Here is a 15703-nt window from a genome sequence, read left to right on the forward strand (position 1 = left end):
CAATCAAGAACGTTTTTTACATCACTATCCAACAACAAGCGCATCAAGCTATTTAACTCAAAATATTTGACGCCATAGTCTACAATTACCCAACAAATAAGTTGTCAGATACATACGTAGGTATTGTAATTTAATAGTTTTCTGTAAATCTTCTTTATACAGGCTTTTTGCTAAACTGTACTTGCATTGTCATTCCACTTACATTAAATTTTATACCAAATACCCCTGCCCCTTAAAGGGATAAGTCGGCCTTTGTACAGGTATCTTAAAGTTTTTCAGTTGTATTGTTAATTTTCTTTTAATTAGTGAATAAATTTTTCTTTCTTCTTCTTCTTTAATTTTTAAGCTCCTGACATTTCTAAGTAGTACCTATTCGTCTTATTATGATCTATGGTTGATCCCTGCCGTGGATGGGACGGGCTTACATAACCGAACCTTTCAAGCATCGGTTTCACTTTTTCTTGGTTTAACTGCGTAGCTTTGTTAATTAATGACAATTAAACTTTACTACATTTACCTCCTGTTAACCATTCATTGATTATTTTATGTGACGGATATCTGTGATGCCGTCTCTGTGTGTTTGTCCCGAATCTTAGAGACGGCATTTAATTTTATCTGTCAACATTAGTTATCCATGAGTGGTAAAAACAGGCCCTTGTTGTTTCGTTCACGCACATGAAAGTAGGGAAAAATTGCGTTGAATTTTAATCGGGTAGAAGTAGGTACCGTTTGTGGCACTGTACCGTATGGCCATTTATTATTTAACGTTTAGGCCTCTAGGTTGGCAACTCATCTGCAATACCCCTGGTGTTGCAGATGTTTATGGCGGTGGTGATCTCTTACCATCAGGAGACCCACTTGCTCGTTTGCCATCCAGTCGATAAAAAAGGTAGGTCTTATTGACAGGTAAGGGTGAGTTCTTGCATATTTTGTCCCAACTCGCGATGGAGGCAAGAGGCGGTGTGGAAGGGGACAACACCACATAATTTTTCATAAGAAACGCACGCAAGGTTCACTGCTGATTCTCAACCGACGACCACAAACCACTCTGTCAAGAGTGTATTACTTAGAAGAGAGAGATTATTAACTACGGGAAAAAAAAGATTTTTTTTTATAAAATATATGAAAAGTACCAGCCCACTAATGCAGACCATCAAAAAAGAAAAGTTGCCTATCTGGGTCACGTATTAAGACATGACAGATACGAACTCTTGCAACTGATAATGATGGGCAAAGTGGCAGGCAAGAGAGCAGTGGGTCGTAGGAAGAAATCGTGGCTTACGCAAATATCCGGGAATGGACGGAGTTAAGAGCGCCGCGGAGGCTTTTTCGACTGGAAGACCGAATTAGATATGCGGAGCTGACTGCCAACCTTCACTAGTTGGAAGATGGCACTTGAAGAGAGAGATGAAAGTACGTTTATTAGGGCCGTTTACTAACTATCCTTAAAGTTTGCGTTTATAACTAAATACACGCTGCATAGATGAGCTAAACAATATGAGGTGAAACTAGAAAGTCTCACTCCGCATAGTTGCTGTCAGTCGTATTCAATCAGTGTCACGGAAGTTAACTCGTTTAATATATGTGTTTATCCGTCAGGCATAGCATAGGATCATATTACAGAATAGAATACCTACAAAGTTCTTACTTTAAGATAATAATCATAAGCAAAACCTGGCCAATGCCTGGACGGATACATTTACCGTGCTTACAATATGCGGCAAATATTAAGTTTACAGGCAGACAATAACGTAGACTATAGATTACACTAGGGTCAAAATACCACAACGGGACTTATCAATCACGCTAACACACACGAGTATATTTACCTCGACGTTTCGGGCAACATTGCAGTGGCCGTGTTCACGAGTAGACTGAAGTGTGGGGTGTCAAGTTTCCTAGCAGCGCGAGTCCTTCGAACTACCCGCACTTGATCACTAAAAGTTACCGGCACTCGTATCACGAACTACCCCGACTTGGTCATTTTTATTTGTCACCCCATCACACCGACACACAACACTAACAACGTCCGATCGTCCCTCCGAAACATTCATCCGACGCCGACACTTATTACACTAGGGTATTTTACAAAAACAAATGCGGATCCCACCAAAACATTAAATGTAAAATTTGTGGCTACTATGACTCACAAACTCAAAACTCATTACGCTGTTAAAAGTTATCGAACCAGAAAAGTTAAGCCACTGAGCCCTGACTCTACTTAACCTACACCTGATTAAAAAAGTATGGCTTATGTGTTTCGTACAGTAGATTATTGTATGGCAGTGAAAACTCGTGACGGCATTTCCTGTGATTTAAATAAGTCCATCGAACCGTCGAGCCGATATGGTAAGAAATAAGTTGGTCTTCAATGTGAAATGCAGATATTGAAGCGAGTTTACCTTTACTTGCCCAATTTCACTTGCCATTCAACGTTTTGCCATAAATATATAGAACCGTGCTTGTTCAGGATTTTTTTAATGTCATCATATAGAATGCACTAGGTTAGGTTAGGTTAGTTTAATATCAACTTCTGAGAATTACTATTTCAGAATAAATTACTTTATGGCAAATGAAAATTCTAGGAAACGTACATTCGGGCATATAAAATTCGGGCAAAACGATAGAGAACCATTGAAGCGGCCTGTCTTGATTTGAGCACCTTGAAGTAAGAAATTCCTTAGACAACCAGCAATAAATATCGTACGTATGAGAGCGTTTCAGAAAATTGCACTTGTATACAGCTTATAACGCAAACGACACAGCTGAAATCTCATATTCTCATGTCAAGATTTACCACCAAATCTATAAATAATGTAAGACTAGAAAAATATATTTGCTTTCACACCATATCATTAAATCATATCATTCAATTTAAATACAAATCATCATGTCAGCCGAAAGACATCCACTGCTGCATGGACATTGGCCTCCCCCAAGGCTCTCCACTCAGACCGCTCTTCTGTTGCTTTTCGGATCACCGCGATCCGCGATCTTCAGGTCGTCATACAATAATAGGTACCTATCATTCAACATATGTCACTGACAATGTCACTTTGGTGAAATAGGGACCAGGGCGGCGTTTTGCCTTGTGTTTTTGCCCATCAATATTAGTCGCATATCAATACGAATCGCATTACCTATCTGTTATTAAGGTTAATGTCCATCTTGAACGCCTCAAGGCTTTTAACTTTGTCGTTGACCTTAAAACCGCGAGTGAGAGAGAACGTAACAAAATATCGTATTCATCTGTCTGCAAAACCTAGATAAAAACGATAAAAATGCATCATCATTCCCTAACGGTATGATCGAAGTAGTCCAGGCTGTATAATACGAAGTGCAAAACCGAACTGTATCTTGCCGTCCGTTGACGCTTTATATTATTTAATATGAGAGTGAGAGGGACGGTACGATACGAACTTCGATTTTTAGTAGCCCGCTCTGGGGGCGTGCGCAATTTGATAGGCGATAGTTTTTTGTTCATGCGTAGGTATCGAATAACATTAAAAATTGGATTTGCTGGTAACTTCAGTTGCTACCTGTCAATTTTGGTGTTGCCAGCTGTGTTAGTGTATTTTTTTTATAAAAAAGTTCGTGTTGAATTCGAATTTTATAAACCGTCTTGCGACGGACTGCGTCGTTTCTAAGTTTTTCTATATGCAAATTGGCAATACTGATATAATAGTCAAACAAACGATATGTAATTCACTCGCATAAAAGCACATTAGGTAAAACCAATTACCTTTTTATTGAATTAACAAATCCTTGGGTCGTCACCATCGCTCTTTGAATGACCTACTTACCTAATAAAAAAAGGCGGCAAATTTTTCTTCGCCCCGGCTGACTGATCGGATAATCACGTTACGTCACTGAGTAGATATGACTGGACTACCAATGACTAGCGTGGACTGTGAGAGGGGTCCGTACTTTCCTATATTTAGAGCCAATTTTACCAAAACTTTCGTAAATGGCAGCTCGGGCCCTATTCGCTGGGTGCAAAGTGGAGGTGGGGGAACACGAATCGATCGCAGCGCGCGCCGTGGCCAAACAAGGAACTTTTCGGCGGACTACTGTCACTATTTACTAGTGAAATTTACGTATTCGTGCATTATTAAGCGAAAATAATAAAATGCTTCACGAAACCTGCTGCGTAGTGAACGGCAAGAACAATGGCAAAACAGTGATAACAATTCTATAAATTTCCTCAAGAAAGATGTTTTGTATGGCGTCGATGAACTGAACTTGACGAATTACACGAGCTTCAATGGTGTGATCATGAATTTATGCTCTTCACATTTGGTTTCTTTTACATCTTGGACATATTGAGCAAAACTAATTGTTTCCTTTTATTGTTGTTTGTGGTTGGAAAGCGATGTTCGTATACTTAGTGCGCTCGGAATCCAGTTTTATAATTATTTGGCCATGTTTAACTGAAATGAAATACAAAACAGTCTGCATTACTAACGACCTACTACAGACATATAAATAATCTTCTGCAATAGTATATATGAAATGCGTTATTCGATTAAATTTGTTTTTTTCTTTACTTCTCGTGCAGACAGCCATGAGAAAGTCCGTGTCCTGAATTATTGATTTGTGCCATTTTAGACGGGAAATCACAAAGGTTAACGTTATTATCGACACTATAGATTACATGATCGAATAGAATATATGTAAATTTCGATATTTCATTGAAATTATTTTTTCTTTACTCGCTCTTCGTAATGACAGTCAGCCATTTGATATTTCAAAGTCCGCCGTAATTGTAACCGCTAGTTGGCGCCGTCATCGCGCACCAGCGAATACTACGAAGTGCGAATTAGAACTTCGATCTTACCGTCCCGACGACATAGCTCGAAGAATTGCGAAACTGAAGTGGCAATGGCGGGGGCACATTGCTCGCAGGACTGATGGCCGATGGGGTCAAAGGTTCCGAATGGCGTCCGCGGACGGGAGACGAGCTGTCGGTAGACCTCCAACAAGATGGAGCGACGACCTGGTTAAGATCGCGGGATCGCGGTGGATGCGAAAAGCACAAGACCGGTCTGAAGTGGAGAGCCTTGGGGAGGCCTATGTCCAGCAGTGGACGTCTTTCGGCTGACATGATGATGATGATGATGATCTTACCGTCCCGCTGACACTAATATCACTATATTATTTAATACGGCGAGAGGACGGCACGACATGAACTTCGTTCGAATTTCGTAAGCCCCCTGTTGTTTACTCCTGCCAGATTCTAAGAAATGGTTTACTGACCAAGTAAACTTTCGGTTGACCGATAAAACCGCTTCGAAGAGTATTGTTATCAATAGGTGCTTGCTGGTAATGGTCATTGTTCAAGAAATTTTACTGCACACAATGGGAACGCGGAGTGCAGCTTGGCAATTTGACATATGTCAACTCTTTACAAGGAACCGCAGTATGAGGCACTTGTCCACCGCCGACGATGAGCGAGAAGCGAGTAGAGCGAGTAACTAGAACGAGTGAGCGAGCAGCGAGAAGCGAGTGTAGTTTTGTCGCTCGGCTGTAAGCGGTGTTCGCGTGCGACGGGCGATTACTCGCTCCACTCGACTCGCTCGTGCGGGCGGCCGCCAAGCTGACATCGCTGAGCGAGTATCTATAGCTCAGCGAGTTTTATAGCTCTCGTCGCTGCGACAAAAGATGTAAGAGCGAGTTTCGCTTTTCAGTGTGAACAGCCAGCGATCAATTTTTAATATATGTGTCTTCTTTTACTAACAGGATCTTATATCTTTTGTTCGTTTCTTGAGCGACAAATAGTCGATAGCCAATCGTTTCCTCGCTGGCGGTGAGACAAGTGCCTGACGTTGACGTGCATTTCACGAACGTGGTACTGGGGGGGCTACTCCGAAAAACTCGAAGTCTGTATCGTACCGTCCTCACTCTCGTATTAATAGGTCAGCGGGAGAGCAGGGAAGTTCGAATTTTTGCACTTCGTAGTCGCTTGGGTGATCGGGGTCGGGAGATCCGAAATCAGAACTTAAATATCAAAAATATAATCATGTTTTAAAAATAATATATAAAATATTATTATATAAATAATTAGTAGTACCTAATACAAATTACTAATTTTTTTTATAATTAAAAAAGTCTGTCCAGGATTTTTTAGCAACCCCATTTCTTATATTTTGTAATATACAAGTGAAAGGTCGATTTAGGTTTGTATTTTTTTTTTTTTTTCTATTTATTCCTATATTTATTGTAGTGACCATGAACTTAGTAATAACTTTATTTTCAAATGACAATCTCACAAATAGTTACTGGTACGATATAAGAGTAGTAGTCTTAACTCTTAGATAATTTAAGTCTTAACTAGATGATCCCGAGATTCCCGAGTCACTCTGTATATTATCAAGATTTCAACCTATTGTCTCGTCTTCATTCAATTCTAGTACCTATAATACTTTTGAATTCTAGGAGTATCTTTGCTGTGATAGTTTCATTATCATCATCATATCAGCCAGAGATAAACAAAACAGCTGAACAGAAGCCTCCCCTTAGAAGCTTTATTGTATAAGGTGATTTTCCACCGGCGCGGCGAGGCGAGGCGAGACGAGAGTTTTTAAATTTGTATGGCGGCCCCCGCGGCGGTCACGGCGGGCGCGCGAGATGCAAACAATATCAATTCTCGTCTCGTCTCGTCTCGGGTCGCGGTGGGAAATGACCATAACACACTTGGATCATAATCGTTTTTACCAGTTCTCTCTGTCACACGGTATAAACAAGGCTAGAAAGTGATGGCGATGCGATGGCAAATGTCAGCGCGTTAGACAATCGCTTCTGCCTTCTGGATTTCCTAATTGTGGCGTTATCTGGGAAAAGGTACCTTGTTGTCGGTATTGAGTTATTGATATCCCCATAATCTACATACATTTAGCTATCGAACCATGTAAGAAACATGCATGTAGGTTTAATAGATATTTTTTAAAAAAATGTTGAAGCTCAAAAGCCAGAAAAGGTGATTATGAGAAAATTGAATTCAAACTTATACACCCAATAAAAGTATGTTTGTTTGGAAGTTACATAGATGACATGCTATTGAGGAGTAGATTGTACGGGCTTTCATGTTTCAAGAACAATTTTGTAATTGGACAACGGTTTTCCTATAGTTACCTTGCCAAAGTGCATAAAGTAAAAAAAAGGTTGATGATTTTTACATTTTTTTCTATTTATAGTATATTTCATTGGATTTTTTCGAAGGAAAAAATATTATGCGTAATTGGACACTAAATAAGAACTACTCCGTTTTGAATTAACGTTGTATTATATAAAAAAATACTTTAACAAAATAACTTTGTTGTTTACAAATGTAATTAAACAGTAAAATCAACAACTTTATATTTAGTACGCTTAAACATAGCCAAATGAGACCAAATTAACTCAACAAATCTTTCAACAAGTTTTTTCAGTCTCAAAATTCAAGGTAAAGTTTAGTAAAAAGTTGGTACAATCACTATATATTTTCTAAAAGGTACCTACCTTATCGTCGGTGGTAAAATATTTAGTGATTATGAAGTGATATCATTTGAACGACTAATAACTTACGATAATTTTAATAGTCTTATTTAAGAACACTGTAGTATTAAACTCTTACCAAAAAACCTATAATTTTGTCTCAACACACTAAATGATTAACGTATTTGAAAAGTACCTTATTGTCGGACGTAAAATGTTTAGTGACATAGTTAAGAATAAGATCTAAAAAAATGCTTTTTGATTTGTAGTTGTAACTATTAATCGTTATTATTATACTATAAATCAACCTCTAAAGACCAGCAGGTGGTAGGACCTTGTGCAAGGTCCGCCCGGATTGCTACCACCATCTTGCTCGCTAATCCTGCCGTGAATAGCAGTGCTTGCATTGTTGTGTTTCGGCGTGGAGAGTAAGACAGCCGGTGAAATTACTGGCATTTGAGGTATCCCATCTTAGGCCTCTAGGTTGGCAACGCATCTGCAATCCCCCTGGTGTTGCAGGTGTCTAAGGGCGGTGGTAATCTCTTACCATCAGGTGACCACTTGCTCGTTTGCCATCCAGTCGAATAAAAAAAGACAAATTGGCGTAAATCGTCAATAAGTCCTTATCACACTAGCGATTCGCGGGAGAGTTGAAAGCGAGGCAAGCGTGCAGTGATTCGCTGCGAGCGTATAACGATTTCGCCGCAAGCGCGCAACGATGTCCTGCTGCGAGCGCATGGCGAGTTCGCTTCTTTAGCGCAAAAACGCCATATTGTAGACTTTCGTATAATAAATAGGGCGACTTCGGCGCTAACGCAGCGAACTTGCAGCGACATCGTTGCGCGCTCGCGGCGATATCGTTTCATGCTCGCGGTGAAATCGTTACGCGCTCGAAGCGAACTCGCTGCGCGCTCGCCTCGCTTTCACTCGCCCGCAAATCGCTAGTGTGATAAGGGCCTAACTGGCTACCGCCTAAGGGTGCCAGTTATTGATGATTTACCTTTCTCTAATTAAACGCATTTTATGATGATTCTTGACGTTTTTTACGCGCCGACAAGCACCGCAATGGGCCCGCGTGGGAACTAATGCCCAAGCTCTCTCATTCTGAGAGGAGGCCTGTGCCCAGCAGTGGGACGTATAGGCTAGGATGATGATGATGATGATGATGATGACGCGCCGGAAAGTACCGACGTCCGACACGTCTTCCAAACCGATACCGAGCGCACAGAAAGCATTCAAGAGCGGCACCGACAATAAGGTACCTTTCTTACTAAACTTTAAGGGATGTTTTAACTCATTAAAATTAGATTTAAAAACTTGTGTCTCTGTCAAATTGAAATTTAGACCCTGCTTATTAATATAGAGTTTAAAAAGAAAATGTTTTTTTTTCGACATTTTACTTCAAGCGCGATTATCTCGGAAACTAGAACCGACAACAAGGTACCTTTTACCAGATAACGCCACAATTACCTTTAAGAACCTGCTCTATGTGTATTTAGCCGCAATCCTATCGGGAGTTTAAAAATCCCAAATCTCAGGCAAATCCGAAAATATAGCAACCCTAAATCTGATGAGCAATTATATCTACACACAGATAATTCAATAATCTATAATGACGCTTAAACTAAAGAGCTTGAGTTTAAATTCAATTGACAATGTGAATTTTGATAACAAATGATAGTTTAGTGAACTTTGTTCAATGACTAACATGCAGACAAGAGTATCTCTCTTTGTTCAAGCTGTCACGCAATATTAAACCATAAGTCAAAGACTCCAGCTTTAAATCACCTCGCAAATAATTTCTGAGAATAACTTAAGTTTAATTTAAAAGTAACAAGGGTTGTCGATATTTTTTTTGTAAAAAAAAACATACAAACTTATTGTTGACTGTATTTTTGACATCCAAACTGCCAAATTTGAATCAAAGACAAACATTATATGAATAAATGCTTGCAAAAAAGACAACTTATAACTTGTTTACATCTTTAGTTTCCAGGACAAAATACCTCAATTTCTTTCACCGAGCGCGAGCGAAGCGTCTCCGTTTAAGCTTGGGTAAAATGCTTTTGTGTCGTCTGTCCAGCTTTTCCCCATAAGTAGCATTTTTCAACCGATTTTATGAGCAAATTGACAAAATGGCAACCATGCACATACATTATTATGCAATACCATTAGAGGCATGACATCCTAAGGCTGCGTTTCACGAAAGATGTGCAAAGAACCTACCCTCGCACAGCACATCTCTGGTGGAAACAGCTGAGTGGAGCGAGGCGAGGCAAATGAAGTGTTTCTATTGGTTCATGATAAACACATTCCTCAAATCCTCAGAACACATCCTCGCACATCTCTGATAGAAACGGAGGCTTAAGAGAGATTTCTTACAATACTACATTACCTACACTTACATAATAATAAAATTGCTTGTTTAATTTATTATTTTCCGTTGATAGATCTGCATAGGTCAGATATATAGTAGGTCAGATTTTCATTGTTTTTTTTTTATTTTTTTAAAGAAAGATAGAACACATATGTTCCTGGCATTTTGGAAAGAAAACATGGATGAAAATAAGTATGTTATGAAATGATTATACTGCCAAGTTTGCAACCTGTGCTGGTCTTCTTGGCTTTTGGGAGGGGAGCAAAGGGGAGAGGAAAATCTGATGTATATGAATAAATAAGTGCAAGCAAATGAACAAATAAATCACAGAGGTCATTCAATCATTTCGATGTTAACTGCTAATTAGTTTCCAAATGATAAAATGACATTTAAGTAGACTGCACTATCGTAATAGATAAATTTTAGGTACATTTCCATTCAAATTCAAAGACAAAAATAAATAAATGCATATTTGGCTTGCAGGCAAACACTACAAAATGAATTTGATATGACTGAACTGTACCAAAAAAACACATCAATTGAAAAAAGTTTTTTTTTTACTTTTTATTTGCCTAGGTAATCTATTGATTAGTAATTAACATGCTCTATTATTTTATGAGAAACAGATAGCTCTAATTTATGTTGTACAATACATTCCTATCACAATGATAATCATAATTTAATTTAATTTGCACAGGAAAACTAAGATAAAACTATATCTATGATGGATGACTGCCTATCAGGAATTATATTAACATATAATAAAAATAGATTTGCCTGTTATCCAAGGCTGATGGTTACAATTTTAACATGTTTCATTGACAACTGTATAAATATATTTTTTAATTTAATATTCAGCATCTATTTTACATAAAGTCATCCATTATTTTTTTGTTATTATGCAGATGGTGGCATCTGGGTCAATCAACTTTTTTACCGACACAATCTGTCCGCAACATTTTTCAAACAATTGCAGATTTTGTAAGTTAACATGTTTTTTTCTGTAATTTTAATAGATGGTGTACATGAGTACATGCCATCCTACGTAAGTTCATCTATTAAACCGTGAAATATCTTGTTGAAGTACAATTTTTTGGTAACGCCAGAGACATTTTGGTATCGCAGGAGACGCCCAAAGTGTCGGTATATAAGTTGATTGGCCCATCTGCAAAGTGTGGACTTTATGCAACAGATCTAATTATTTTTAATGGTTATTTATTAATGATGATGATATTTTTTAAATTTAATAATGGTCTATGAGCTGATTGCAGATGTACAAAGAAAATGAACACATGTCATATTCAAGAGTTTTGACTACCTTACTTTTGTAGGCAATTTTTTTGCAAATTGGCTGTAGTTTTGATGGTGACTTCACTATATTATTATATTCTTAGAGGTCTCTGAACTTCAGGGCTACTACGAAACTCGAAGTTTGTTGTGGTCCCTCTGACACTTATACTATTTAATAGGAGAGCGAGAGTGATGGTATGATACAAACTTGAGATTTTCGAACTTCGGAGTAGGCCCTCTTCTACCAGATCTTCTGCAATTTCTACAAAAATGTGTCTTCAAGAGTGGTTTGGAACAAATATTCATTTATTTGCCGTAAGTCTCTTTTTTATCACATAAGATGATTCATGCAAAATTAAGAGCATCTTTTCTCATTTAAAATAAATCCTTTTTCTGTAAATTTATAACAATTGCTGGCTTTTTTTTTAATTCCTTTAAGTATAAAAAGATTAATGTGTCTTTGCTAACAAATTTTCATTCATGTTTGTCTTTGAATCAAATGGGTTTACTTATTTCAGATTACAGCTTAGGAAGCCACAGAAAAAACTGGCTTAAAAAGGAGAAACCTTAGCCATGCAGAAAAAAGTATATAATGAACCTTTAATTTATGTAAGGCAGGCTAATGTTAATCATAAGTCAATCAAGATTTTTTAAAGAAGGTAGACAATAATTAAAGTGATAGTTCTATTACCTGAAAATGATTTAATTTTTAATATATGATATTACGAAGAATATTTGGGTAAACATGATCTACTAATCTAATTAAATGTAGAAAAAGATAGTTATAAGCCTAAAAAATAATATAAATAAAGCATAGGTACCTAATAAAGGTTAGGTTTATTTATTACCCTGCACTGTTTTTGCGCAATGCGCTGTTTTATAGCAGCTCGAATCGAAAAAAAGATACGTCCTGATCGGATTTATACTATCTACCATTCTAGCCAGACTAAAGAAGCCAGTGGATATCGTATCAACAGTAAATTTTCGCGAAACTACGATCAATTATAATAGGTAGGTAGCAATTGTTCCTTGACATTTTACAAAAATAATTAAAAGCAGTACTCACCGATATCGTAGTTAGACGTTCAGCTGTATGTGTTATTATTGTAGAATTATCTCGCAGTTTATATTGTCAATAAAGTTCGCAAGCAACCACGTACTTATTAGATTAAATCTAAACTCTAACTGTAGTGTCTGTACCATAGCACTGTTTAGTCACAACTCATGTACGCATTATTATTTTCATGTTTTTTTTTTCTAAATAAAGGGTACAGATCGAGCGGAGTTCCATAACATACGTCTAATGCACAGTGAATATCAAGGATACTGATTGACGTTAAAGTGACAGTAAGCGTTCGTTCAGAAAATTTTACGAAGGAGTGGAAATGTCAAATTACTGTTGCTACACTCCTACTCTAGGGTCTCAGGTTGTACTTTTTTTCCGTTTAGAAACAAATATCTGATGCGTCGAGCGTAAAATAACCAGTTTGTATCGTACCGTCTCTCTCGCTCTCGTATTAAATAGTATAAGTGCTAGAGGGACCGCACGATACGACTTCGAGTTTTAGAGTTTCGTAGTAGCCCTACAGATCACGAAATTCCTAGCATACTTATCGTGAAATGGCGCCATTTCATGAATTGGCTAAAGGACATCCGCCGTATCGTTCAATCTCACGTTTAACAATTTTGCCTAGTGACGTTTAGGCAGATCATGAAATTCCTGGCATATCATGACATAAGCATGACAATCACAGAATGACTTTCTGCCAAGTTTCTTGCGGCGCATTCTTCTTGGCAATGATGGTCTTTCCGAACGCTGGTAGTTTAAAAAAATGACGTGTAAAAGTGCCCATTGCGGCCTATTTACTAATAAATCATTTGAATTTTTGAATTTGAATTTGAATTTGTTTTTTTTTTTGAAGATTTGTGGTCTGACCTGAGGGGCTACAGTACTATGAAATTCGAAAATCGAAGTGCGTATCATACTGACCCGCTTGCTCTTATTAGCGCTCTCATAAAGCGTCAGCGGGGCGGCAAGATACGAAGTTCGAATTTTGCACTTGTAGTACCAGCAGCCGTGGTGGCCGAGTGGTTTGACCCTATGGCCTCTCAGCAGAGGATCGTGGGTTCAACCCCGACACGCACCTCTGAGTTTTTTGGAATTCATGTGCGAATACATTTGAAATTTACCACGAGCTTTACGTTGAAGGAAAACATCGTGAGGAAACCTGCACAAACCTGCGAAGCAATTTAATGGTGTGTGTGTGAAAGTTCCCAATCCGCACTGGGCCCGCGTGGGAATCACGGCCCAGCCCTCTCATTCTGAGTGGAGGCCTGTGCTCAGGTAGTGGGACGTATATAGGCTGGGATGATGATACCAGCAGGGCTACTACGAAATTTGAAGTCGGAATTTGAAGACACCGTGGGATACGAACTTCGAATTTCGTAGTAGCCCCCTGCTTGCAAGAGTACCAATGAGGTTTTATTTCTCAATTAAGCACAGAATAAGTAATAGTACATTGAAGACATTTTTTTTAAACGGGCTGGTTACATTTTTCTTATGGTTTCTTAAGTATACTCTTTTTGACAAAGTCGCACAACAGCCCAGATGCCATTATTTTATTGATTTTAGTTTGCTTATTATTTTGACGATTAAAAGAATATCCTCATAATTTTGTACTGTACTTATTGAATAATAAACTCTGTTTTTTGTATTAGTTTTCAACAGTTAATAGTTAAATGTTAAAAGTTAAAAGCGTACATTGGAACGCAATAGAGCGAACGATCGAAATCGAACCTAAAAATCACGAAGTAAAATGCACTGTGTTCGCCTTATACAAGCAAGTTTTCGTAATGTCTAAGTTAAGCAGTTAAACTCTTTTATATTTTTAGTAATGAAATTGTTTAAATTACCATCTTTTGCACGGAAATTTTTCAAACTACCCGCTTTTTGTTATTCGCCCAGTTTGACGTCACGTAACGGGTTCTCGAAGTTACCTTACCGCACCCAACCGTATTCGATGAAAAATGTCGTAAGTGCGTACTTGTAGAATGTCAAGGGCTTTTCATAATATTGAAGATTTAATTTTGCTTAGCAGCATGTATTAGTTCTCATTATTTGCCACCAGACAGCAGTGGAGACCTAAAACTACACTTGCGCCGAATCAACCAATCACATTCACGAATTTTGACGCAATTTGCAAATGGCCGTGAGGAGGACCGTGCCGGGATAAGGTGTATGAAAAGCTAATGGTGTAGAGTCCGTGTTATAAACTATGTGATTCAAATTCCTGATTCAGTGTGGTGTCGTTGTACAGATTCAAAATGTACCAAAAGTGAGAATCCAGTCTTAAATGGTGATATAGGAAGCGCCTGAAACACTGAGGGACGATCGAAGAATATTACTGACGGAAGGGTAAAGTTCTTGCTTCATTTTATCAATTCCTTTTAGTTAATCCTTGTTAGTATACCGATATATGTTTGGTCCGTCGTAGTTAATATTTTTAAGTGTAGACGAAGAGTGATGTGGATAGATGTTTCGTTTGAATCAGTTTTCGTTCGGCACGGCCGGCCTGTGCTATCGGGTGTGCCATTTTTGATATGATTGCAATCATTTGCTCTTATTTAAATTCCGTGTCGTATTAGGTTCCTTCCTAGTTTCTCTCGGGTGCAAGAATGTCTTTCATTTGTGAAAATCTAGGCGTTCATGTACGTGACTCGTCTATACCTAGTTATACAGGACATGGAGGCACAGCCCTGTTGCTAGTTGAAACATCGATTCTTTTACATTTCACTTTATTTCAACGAAATACGTTCGCGTATAAGTGTTAATATGTGTTTTTGACGTGAATGTGAGCTTTTAACATTAGTTTTCGCTTTTGGTGCGTATTTTTAATGTTTTTCTTAGCTTGGATGTAAAATATAGGCGATTCTTTATAAAGCTGCATAAAGTAACAGCTTATGTTCAGACAGTTGTGAGTAATTTGTGGTTAATTCAACTGTTCAGTTCAGTTTTTGAATATCAACCTAACTGTATTACCATACAACTAACAAGACTAAGACTTCTAGATAAAACCTACAGCAATTGTTATGAATAATTAATAAGGCTGCAAAAATTTCATTTTTATTCATGTGCTAATTTAAAATTCCATTATGATGTGATGCGCATTGAAATGAAAACAAGTGATGTACTTTATCATTGTTCTTGTATATAACGACAAATTGGTTTATATACCAGCTGGTATATAGTGTTCATCACCTCCATCTTTATATATGTATTGTGATGGTGGGAAAAAATACATGAGAACAGTGATTTGTTATATCAAAAATGACAAAGTCCAGTGATGTGTCTGTGAAACTGCTCATACTTGAATGAAGAATCTTTAAACTTGTTACAACTCTAGACCTTTGGCGGTATTGCCTAACGTTTCTGATGCTCGCAATCGCAATCAAATGATAGATTTCGCAAACTGTCATTTGATTTGATCGCAAACAAACACTGTCATTTGAGAATTGTTAGAGTCTGAAACGTAATAAATAAATAAATACTGCCTTTGGGGCCAT

The 15703-nt window shown here is 37.9% G+C and overlaps 1 protein-coding gene across 2 annotated transcripts in view; it reads left to right on the top strand.

The window, feature by feature from the left end:
* Gbeta13F (guanine nucleotide-binding protein subunit beta-1) overlaps window positions 1–15703 on the top strand; it is a 64959-nt gene that overhangs the window by 14684 nt on the left and 34572 nt on the right. The window contains exon 1 of one of the 2 annotated variants that reach the window (XM_074102620.1): window positions 14522–14555. The exons of the other annotated variant lie outside the window; for it this stretch is intronic. The gene's annotated coding sequence lies outside the window, so the exon portion shown is untranslated. Of the gene's footprint in view, window positions 1–14521; window positions 14556–15703 lie in introns of those variants that run through there. 2 annotated transcript variants of the gene reach the window in all.

The sequence above is a fragment of the Choristoneura fumiferana genome, chromosome 19 (assembly GCF_025370935.1).
Source record: "Choristoneura fumiferana chromosome 19, NRCan_CFum_1, whole genome shotgun sequence".
Taxonomy (NCBI): domain Eukaryota; kingdom Metazoa; phylum Arthropoda; class Insecta; order Lepidoptera; family Tortricidae; genus Choristoneura; species Choristoneura fumiferana.